We start from the raw sequence: 10,676 nt of genomic DNA on the forward strand, positions 1-10,676 counted from the left end.
CTCATTTTTCAGTGTTAGGTAATGGAAATTTGTAAAAATAGTCGTAGTTTTTTTGAGAAAGTTGGCATTTTTAGTTATATTCTCTGTTTAATCCCAAATGTAAGACTCGAAAATAATTGAAATGATGTTTTTTTTTAAAACTCCTCTTAATTTTTTTTTCTAGGATTTAAAAGCATATTTTCTCAATTGGTTACAAGGGTTATGTTCTCTATAATTGGTTCACCTAATTTTGATTAATTTTAAGTTTTGTCTTCTATGATGTAATGAGAGATTTCTGTTGGCCTTTTGATTTCTGCATGGGAAAGGTTCACTTATTTGTCTAATTAGATTGCGTATGCCTTCGATTCTTTATTTAATTGTTCTATTTGTGTTCGGGTGTGATGATCTAAATTTTATATGTTTGGAATTATTCACTTAAAACACCAATTTGTTACATTCAGGTCTCCACCCCACATTTCACAAGTTCAAATTCCATAGAAGTCGGTTATGCAGATTGTGTCTGCAATTAGATAAGAGATCAACCGCTCTTTTATTATCATGCGGAAGATTGCTTTTGGGAAGGATCTGAAGCAGTTCCTCTCTGTATGTTTGCTCTCTGCATGTTTATTGCCATGTAGCTCTGTCTTTTCTAATTGATGGTGTTCATGCTACACTGCGATTCATGATGATGATTTAATTGTTTCTCGATTTGTAATTGTTTGTAAATAATGTGGCATATTTGAATTGCAATCTGTGTTTGTATGAAAGGGATGGCATATCATGTTGCTGACTTAATTGTTTATGTTTTGCATATTTGTGATGGTGCTATGAGCGATTAGGTGATTGTTGACCTGTGACTTTGTTTGGAGCTCAAATTTTGTGAGCATTACATTAGATTGTATTGCATTTGGTTTGATGTTGTATTGGTCGACAATGCAGGTATAGGAGAAACAAAGAGGATGACACTTATAACTGCCCCTCCCCATTAGCCTTCTTCAAATTTGGATCACAAGAAGGGAGCAACATAGGTACTGATCATGGTGTTTTCCTTCTTCATTTAGATATGGTTAATAACAACTTTGTAGTGTCGCATGAGGGTGCGGAGATGAGCTACATTGTCCGGGTCGTAAGACCCCCATCTTCGTTTGTTCGTGTGCTAAACAAGGATGGCCTCCCTTGCCTTCCTCTTCAGATTTCTGTTAGGATGAGATTAAGGTGACTTGGGGCTTGTTACAAGTTTGTGTTTTCTACCTTCTTCTCATTGTGTAGTTCTTGTTGGTCTCTCTTGGCCTTCTGTTTCTTTTGGCTTCAGCCCTGGTAATGATATTCCCAGTTTCTCAAAAAAAAAAAAAGTTGGGATTGGTTTTTTATTTTTATTTTAACAAACGATATTATCTTCTTTTTGTCTACAATGGATGTACATTCCATTGGCAAGTCCCGTTCTTACATCTTAATTTCCATGTAATTTTGTTTTTTCGATTTAATTGGGTTCGCAAAATTTGGAATTTCGGTGTTGATTTTGGGGGATTTTTTGAGCATCAATTCATTGCCAGGTGCTGTTATCCAGATTGTATCTTCTTTTGTGGAAATGATTTATAGCTCATTCGGCTTATGGTTTGAAAACCCGCAGAGGAGAGCGGGCACTTTTGCTGGTTTGATCTAAATTAATAGGTGAGTATCTTTGTCCTGCAACTTTTCCTTTCAGTTCGATTGAACAATTAGTTCACAACATGCTGTCGTGCTTTGTCTATCCTCTGGTATGAAGCTGAAAATTGCAGTGTGTTTTATTTCTTTGATTCACCCACTGTAAGCCTACTTAGCTCCAGCTGAAGCCATTCAACTCAAACTGTCTGTAGCTTGAAGTTTACTTTTATTTTTAGAAATGTTTATTAATTTTTTTAAATTTCAGCATAAATCAATTGAAACGAACTACAATTTGAGGATTGAATGCATGGAAAATGCAGTGGAGAGCCTTTTCTCGCTCTCAAATCCAACGAATCGCGCTGGACCACCAGTCCATCCGCACCACCAACGTTCTCCACTTTACTAAAGGTAAGCGATCCATCCTATTGTTTCCATTTCAATACCAATCAGGTAATCAATCTGCATGAATGGATTTGATAGAATGAAGCCTTGTGGACCGGATTGGAGTGGCCTATGCCAGCATGGAGATTGTTTCTTTGCTCGTTAGAGGTTGGCCATTATTGACCAAGCTTCTGGTGATCAACCTCTCCACAGTGAAGACAAATCAATTGTTGTTGTGGTATGGTCGCGTCATATATATTTTAATTTTGTATGGTTTAATTTATTGTGTGAAATCCCGTACCTGGATTTCATTGTTATAATCTATGTATTTGTATTGAGATTTTATATTATTTTTTGAGAATTTATATTAATTTCTTTGAATTTATATTTCAATTAAGCTAGTTATGAAGGGTGAAGTTTGAAAAATTATTATTTACTCGTTGACCTTTTGAGGTCACAAGTAATGTTTTCGAATAGATCTTGAAACCACAAATGCATAGACGAAAGCTGTTTGCGAGTCCGGATTATTATGGTATAGTTATGGACGTTTGAAATCGTTTTACTAAACTATAGATTATAAATTAATTAAAACTCCTATCATGTGAGAATGGTAACCGATTAAAGCTGATAGACCATTCAGAAAAAAAGAAAAAAAAACCAAAGTAAGGGACCAATTAGAAAGGAGGGAGGTTTCTTAAAAAAAAAAGAAAAAAAAAGAAGGGAGGATCTCATTCTAACCCCTTTTTTTTGGGGGGGGGGGGGACTCGTTAACCCACCAACTTGACCCGCTTGTATCTCATCCGTTCGAGCTCCGTTTTGGGTGATCTTGGTGTCCATGGAAAACTCTTGACGAGCCCTACATTTCTGTAGTGTTAGATTTCCCATTTTCTTTTCCATCTTTGCAATTCGAAGCCACAAAGCCCACGACTTTTCCGACGATTTTATCATTTTTCCGGTGATTCCGACAACCATTTCCTTTGAGTGAGGTATGAAGCTTCATATACTCTTGATAATCTTCAAGTTGGTATGCTTAGTTTGTGCTTTCGTGTTCATTTTAGAGTTGGGTGTTTAGAACCCTATAAATCCGGTTTTCTCTGGTGAATTTGGACGGTTTCTGGTTAGAATTTATCGTCGGCCTAGTTGTGAAAAGTGTTTCCCTTGTTGAGCTCTAGCTACCATGTAAATTTGAACTCATTTAGTTAATGTTGAAAATTTGGGATTTCTAAACCCTCCACCTTGGCTACCACCGCGTGTGGCGGTGTGTGGGACCGTCCACGAGTGTTGTTTAAGTACTAAATACCTTCTAGTGACCCTGTGAACCTATGTCTAGCTCGGTTTCCCGAAATTCAATTGTTTGGTGTGGTGATCAAATTGGACCGCCACTTGTTTGTGTGATTGACGACAATTCGACCGTTGGATTATAATGAAATTTTAGTATGTTATTCTAGAAGCATAATGTGGACTTTGGGAAGTTATGGATCAGAAATCCGATGTGCGGATATTCAGGATCGAATTATGTAGAGTTGTGGACCCTATCGTTGACCGAGAGTTGATTTGTGGTCAACATGTCTCGAAACGTTCTAAATAACAAAATTAGTATTACGGGACTAATTGAAGTCTAGTGGGCCTATATTGGTTAGATAGTGACTTGAACATATGAGATATTATTATTATCTTAATTTCTTATATTGGTATCATTTGTGAATATGATTTGGTCTTATAAATATGATTTCTATTGAAATGTGATTTTTATATATTTAGTCATAGACCTATGCTTATTACATATGATTTGGCTTGTGTACTGATGATCTTTGTGATATATATGTGTTTAATTATCTTTTTAATAATGTGAATGATAATTATGATGAATGTTATGACAATTATGAGATCTAATTATTGTTTGATAATTATTTGGATATGATTGCCAACTGAATACCTATTTGAACTTGGCATTACTACCTAGTATGTGATAGGGATGAAAGTCAAGAGATGAGTTAGGCACTTTATTAGATTTTTTAGTAGAAATAGTAATTAGGGGAATTTCTTGTGTTGTGCTCCATATGACTAGATGCTAGTTGATATGTGGAATCGATAGCGTGTATACGTATAACTGGGTATAATGTGGGATGATGAGACTGCACCATGTAGTAGTGGTACATGGATAGTTCTGCTTAGTATATCCGTGATAGGGGACTGTTAGGGGTGATCATGCTTGGTATATCCGCGATAGGTGATCACTGTCTGCACGATGAGATTAGGCCTATGGTTCTGCTTGGTATATCCGCGATGGGGGACCATACGCATTCTAGAGGTGATGATGATTAGTTGTACTTGGTACATTTGATAGGCGATCATATTTAGTTTGGTTCCGTTGAGTGGTCTGGAACCCAAGGTTGTTGGATTTCGTAGAGTGGTCTGAAATCCCATTATTTGGAGAAGTAGGCTTCGCCTAACTGTGTCACTCTAGCCTTAATTTTATATATTTGTGTCAATGGTTTCGAGAATCTTGTGAATTGAGTTAAAAAAGATGTTGGACGTATGGGTGACTCTTTCGGGATTTTCTACGATTCGATTATGATTTCATAAGGTATGAATTTAGAAGATATGAGAATGATTGTTATTACTTTGATCAAATTAATTAATTAATGTGGTTAGAGAATGGTTTTGTGTTTCGTCGGTTCTTAAATATGATGTATGTTGTGAATTGTGATATCATGATGAGACATAATGATTTATATGTAGGATGGAAGATAAATCATGATTTCATGAGGGATGAGGGTTTGTTATGTAGCCTGAGCCTAGGAATTTCATGCTATCAGGTTATATTAAATGATTGAGGAATGTTATGCTTTTCTGCTTGAACTCAGTGGGATAAATGTCTGATTTTGTGAATGGTGAACTACGAATGACTTAATCCCTATTGAGGGTACGTAGACAGTCTAATGAGGAGGTTCGATGCAACCATAAAGTATACGAAAAAAAAAAAAATTACTACGCAAATTTGAGGCATGAGTTGAGCTTGATACATATCTCGAAGACGGGGTATGTTAGATATACGAGTTTTTGATGACGTCACGTGTTGGTCCTGGACATAGGTCGGGATTAAGGCATGACAACTTTTAGTGGTATCAGAGCAAATGATCCTACTCTATGATATGCAACCTTCTCGAGTCTTGTTGACGTGAATTACGATATGCATTGTGGTTACATGATTTCACAATTTTTGTGCATAAAGATGCATTCATGTGATATATATATATATATATATATATATATATATATATCTGTGTGTGTGTGGGGGGGGGGGGGAGGGGGGATACATATGTGAATTACATTGTGTTTGTGGTGAAATTCCCATGGTGATTATGAAAAATCTCATTAATGGGAATTATGATTTGCATTGGTATTACATTGGTCAACAGGTCTTGAACCATTTGAATTACTAAAATTAGTATTGCTAGAGACTCAGTGAAGCTTTGCGGACTTGTCTCGGTGAGTGACTTTAATATATGTGATATGGTGATTACCCGATTCTTTATATTAATATCCGGGTTTTTGATATGGTGATATGGTGACTTTAATATATCTCGGAGACAGGGTATGTTAGATATACGAGTTTTTGATGACGTCACATGTCGGTCCTGGACATAGGTCGGGATTGGGGCGTGACATATTGAATATTTGAAAAAATAGATAACTTTTCAATTTTTGATTACTGATACGATGCATATGTTGATTGGTGATTTTGTTGGATTCACTCAGCTCAAATATATGTTATCTGAATTGCTACATTTGAGAATGTGATTTTGTTCCTAACACCATTTTGCCCACTTTCTGTGGGAATTATTCATGCTCACAACAGATGCATTCAACCCCCGCAGCGAAGGGCGGATACATTTTCTAGTTAAACATAAAACACAATGCTCAAAATTTAGTAAAAAAATTTCACTTTTTAAAAAAAAAAAATTTCTCAGTAGTAAATTATAGCAATGATCTCTCAACTAAAAATCTATTACCATTGATTCATCAACTCATCAAAATGTGCAGCTATGGTCCCTTAACTAAAAGTCCATTACCATTGGTCCCTTAACTAAAAGTCCATTACCATTGGCCCCTCAACTCTAATCCAATTGGAGAAATGATTCCTCAACTTTAACCCAATTAGAGAAATGATTTCTCAATTTTAACCCAATTGTAACAATGCTCATTCCAACATAACTCATTTTGATAAAGTTGACAAAAGAATCATAGATACACGTTTGGATGAGTTGAGGGACCCCAATTTTAGCAATGATGATTCTAACATAACTCATTTTGACAAAATTCTGATGAAGGTGACAAAAATAACTATAACTGCATATTTTGATGAGTTGATGGACCAATGATAATGAATTTTTAGTTGAGGAACCATTGCGCTAATTTAATTAAAATTAAGAGACCATTGCTATAATTTATTCATTTTCTCAGCAACTAAAAGACTACTAATTTATACAAGGGAACTTTAACGAAAAGCTCATGATACTGTTTACTTTAATGAAAAATTATATTTTTACACTAAAAAGTCAATCATGATACTATTCACTTTACCTTTTATTCGACGTGATCATGGAGTGCCGGCTGTCGACTACCTGACGCCCTCCCCCTGGTCCCAAGCCCGGATAAAGGAGGAGGGGGAGGGCGTCAGGTAGTCGACAGCCGGCACTCCATGATCACGTCGAATCCTTATGAAAATGAATCCAGAACAAAAGCATAGATTGAGGCAAGAGACACGGGTTTCGGACAACCAATTCGGGTTCATGCCAGGGCGCTCAACCATGGAGGCAATCTATCTCTTACGAAGATTAATGGAAAGATATAGAGATGGGAAAAAGGATTTACACATGGTCTTTATAGATTTGGAAAAAGCGTATGATAAGGTCCCAAGAGACATTCTTTGGAGGATTTTAGAGAAGAAAGGAGTACGAGTAGCATATATCCAAGCTATAAAGGATATGTATGAAGGAGCAAAGACTGCCGTAAGAACTCATAAAGGACAAACCGAAAACTTTCCCATAACTGTAGGATTACATCAAGGCTCATCCTTAAGTCCTTATCTTTTTGCGTTGGTAATGGATGAGTTAACATGACATATTCAAGATGATATTCCTTGGTGTATGCTTTTCGCAGACGATATAGTGTTGATAGATGAAACTCAAGAAGGGGCAAATGCAAAGCTTAACCTTTGGAGAGAAGTGTTGGAATCTAAAGGTCTTCGCCTAAGCCGATCAAAGACAGAATATATGGAGTGCAAGTTCAGTGCAAATGGAGGCCAAAACGAGTTAGGGGTGAGGATCGGAGATCAAGAAATACCAAAGAGCGACCGTTTTCGTTACCTATGATCTATCTTGCAAAAGAACGGAGAATTAGATGGAGATCTCAACCATAGAATACAAGCTGGATGGATGAAGTGGAAGAGTGCATCCGGCGTGTTGTGTGACCGCCGTATGCCACTGAAGCTCAAGGGAAAATTTTATAGGACGGCAATAAGGCTGGCGATGTTGTATGGCACAGAATGTTGGGCGGTGAAGCATCAACACGTACACAAAACGGGTGTAGCGGAGATGAGGATGCTTCGTTGGATGTGTGGGCACACGAGAAAGGATAAGATTAGGAATGAGGATATCTGGGGTAAAGTAGGAGTAGCCGAAATTGAAGGAAAGATGAGAGAAAATCGGTTACGGTGGTTTGGACATGTGCAAAGAAGGCCTACTGACGCTCCGATTAGAAGATGCGACTATGGGACAGAGGTTCAGGGCCGAAGGGGTAGAGGAAGACCTAGGAAAACTTTGGAAGAGACTCTAAGAAAAGACTTAGAGTACTTGGATCTAACGAAGGACATGACACAGGACCGAGCACAATGGCGTTCTAAGATTCATATAGCCGATCCCACTCAGTGACTTGGATTTTCCAAGTCTCCAACCGAGAAGTTTTCCTCACTCGGGAAATTAAGGGAACACTACCCCAACCTACATGCTCCACTCAGAAAGCTTCAACATACAAGCTTCAACAAAAGAAAATTCAAAGAACTTAGCGAAGAAGGTTTTGGTGTATTTAACACAATACGTTGAAATGAAGGAAAACTTATTTATTGATATCCCCGATAAGCTACAAATATGTACATATACATGAGTCAAAATAAACAAACAAGAGGGAGCCTTCACAAGGGTTGCTTAGGAGAAGTCTCAGCAGTCGGTAGAGCCCCAGAAAGAGAAGGCACCGGAGGGGGATCATTCAGAGCCTCAGTACTGGACAGAACCCTAGAAGGAGGAGGCATCAGAGGTTGATCATTTGGAGCTTCATTACGCGGTACAACCCCAGAAGACGAAGGCAATAAATGCCTTTGGAACAAACCCACAAATCTCTGATGATCAAGTAAAACCTGACCATCAGTTTCCTTCATCTGGTCAAGCTTCCTCTTCATGTTTGTAGCATAGTCATGTGCGAGCCGGTGCAACTGTTTATTCTCATGCTTGAGCCCTCTAATCTCCTGTTTGAGACTCATCACCTCAGCCGCCAATGATTCAACTTGGCGGGTTCGAGCAAATAGGCGTTGGGCCATATTAGACACAGAACCTGCACACTGAACACTGAGAGCCAGGGAATCCTTAACAGCTAACTCATCAGACCGTTTGGAAAGTAGTATGTTATCTTTGGGAGTGAGAAGGTTCCTGGCCACCACCGCAGCAGTCATATCATTCTTCATCACGGAATCCCCAACGGTAAGAGGACCAGTAGGGGAGACGAAGGATGGGCGCCATATGTTGTCTGGAGAAGGCGGGGCTGCCTCTTCAACAAGGTTCAAGTCAAAACGACGGTCGGAGGGGCCAGACATTTTCAAAGGTGTTGAAGAGAGAAGAGGTTGGACAAATCAAGATCTTAGAAGTGCAAGAATGGAGCTTCTACTGGTGGAGATTCAAGTGTGCTTTGGAACTTAATGCCAGCCCCTATAAAAATCTGCACTCGACGGAGCTTCAGAAATCGAAGAGGCGCCTGCTCAGAAATCGAAGAGGCGTTTGCTTTCTCAAAAGCTGGGCTGCTCAGAGACCACGAGGGTTGATCGCAGAAATCGAAGAGGCCTTTGCTTTCTCAAAAGTTAGGCTGCTCAAAGACCACGAATGCCGATCTCAGAAATCGAAGAGGCGCTCGCTTTCTCAAAAGCTGGGCTCCTCAGAGACCACGAGGGCCGATCTCAGAAATCGAAGAGGCACCTACTTTTCCAGCCTTGTCAGCACCTGTCACACGCACACTCAGCTTTGCGGAAATTATGGGCATTCTGTCGAAGACTTCTGAGGAAGTAGAAAACACATGAATCTTACTGTTCAATCACCCACTTCCCACACGCAACAATAGCTCATGGGTACCACAGATAACTTTGCCAAAGTTCTATGCCAAAATTGAGCACGTAAAGCTTGCAGCTCCCACTACATCGCTCTGACCAAGAAAGGTAAAAGAATAGCAAAGAAACAGCACTAACAAAGTTTAGACCCATAAATTTTGAAGGTCTAGCTACCATATTATTACCCACAAGGGTAAAGGAACAGTACCATTGCTGGATAATTGGAAAGTCCCTGTGTGTCAACCTCTGTGCTTCGTGGCAAGGTAGACTAGCAAACATGCCCAACCTTTACTTACACTCGAGAAAACACTACCAATAAGATTGCTTGCTCCAAAATCGAAGAGGTACCGTCCTCCGAATCTCGAGAGCCAGACTCCCAACATGACTACTTTCTCAAAAATCGAAGAGAGGGTAAAGGAACAGTACCATTGCTGGACAATTGGAAAATCCTTGTGTGTCAACCTCTGTGCTTCGTGGCAAGGTAGACTAGCAAACATGCCCAACCTTTACTCACATTCGAGAAAACACTCCCAACAAGATTGCTTGCTCCAAAATCGAAGAGGCACCGCCTTCCGAATCTCGAGAGCCAAACTCCCAACAGGAGTACTTTCTCAAAAATCGAAGTGACACTGCTCCCCGAATCTCGAGAGCCAGACCCCCAGCAGGATTGCTTTCTTAAAAATCGAAGATGCATCGTTCTCCGAATCAATTGAAGAGACGCTCGCTTTCTCAAAAGCTGGGCTGCTCAGAGACCACGAGGGCCGATCTCAGAAATCGAAGAGACACCTACTTTTCTAGCCTTGTCAGCACCTGTCACACGCACACTCAGCTTTGCGGAAATTATGGGCATTCTGTCGAAGACTTCTCGAGAGCCAGATACCACAGACCACTTTTTCAAAGTGCTCTGACAGAGTTAAAACATGTGAAGCTGGCAGCTCCCACTACCGTACTATGACCAAGCAGGGTAAAGGAATAACATTACTACTTGTTGTTAGGGAGACTCCTATATATGACGACCTCCATCCCCAACGGATAGGCAGACCTGCAAAAATGCTCAACCCTTCCTCATATCTGAGAGGGCACTCCCAACGAAGCCTTTTGAAATATTCAGCTTTCTTTCCCCCTGATAATACCTCTGCAAACAAGCTATACTAGAGCAAGAATATCTCATATCATCAGGGTTAAAAGCAAGAGTATCCCATATCCTGCTTTTTCCTTGTCTTTTCCTTTGGCCTTATTTTTACCTGCAAGACAAGGAGAAAGAGAGCAATCAGTCAGCACTTGGAATCAAGCTTCC

At 39.4% G+C, this 10,676-nt stretch overlaps 1 long non-coding RNA gene across 1 annotated transcript; it reads right to left on the bottom strand.

Annotated features, from left to right (window-relative positions):
• Positions 1-8,685: 8,685 nt before the first annotated feature.
• On the bottom strand, positions 8,686-10,449 carry LOC126616901 (uncharacterized). Its single transcript, XR_007621289.1, has 2 exons — positions 9,842-10,449; positions 8,686-9,623 (listed from the first exon to the last, which is right to left on the bottom strand). It is a non-coding gene; the product is annotated as an uncharacterized LOC126616901 (long non-coding RNA).
• Between the last annotated feature and the right edge of the window lie 227 nt (positions 10,450-10,676).

Source organism: Malus sylvestris, chromosome 3 (assembly GCF_916048215.2).
Source record: "Malus sylvestris chromosome 3, drMalSylv7.2, whole genome shotgun sequence".
Taxonomy (NCBI): Eukaryota; Viridiplantae; Streptophyta; class Magnoliopsida; order Rosales; family Rosaceae; genus Malus; species Malus sylvestris.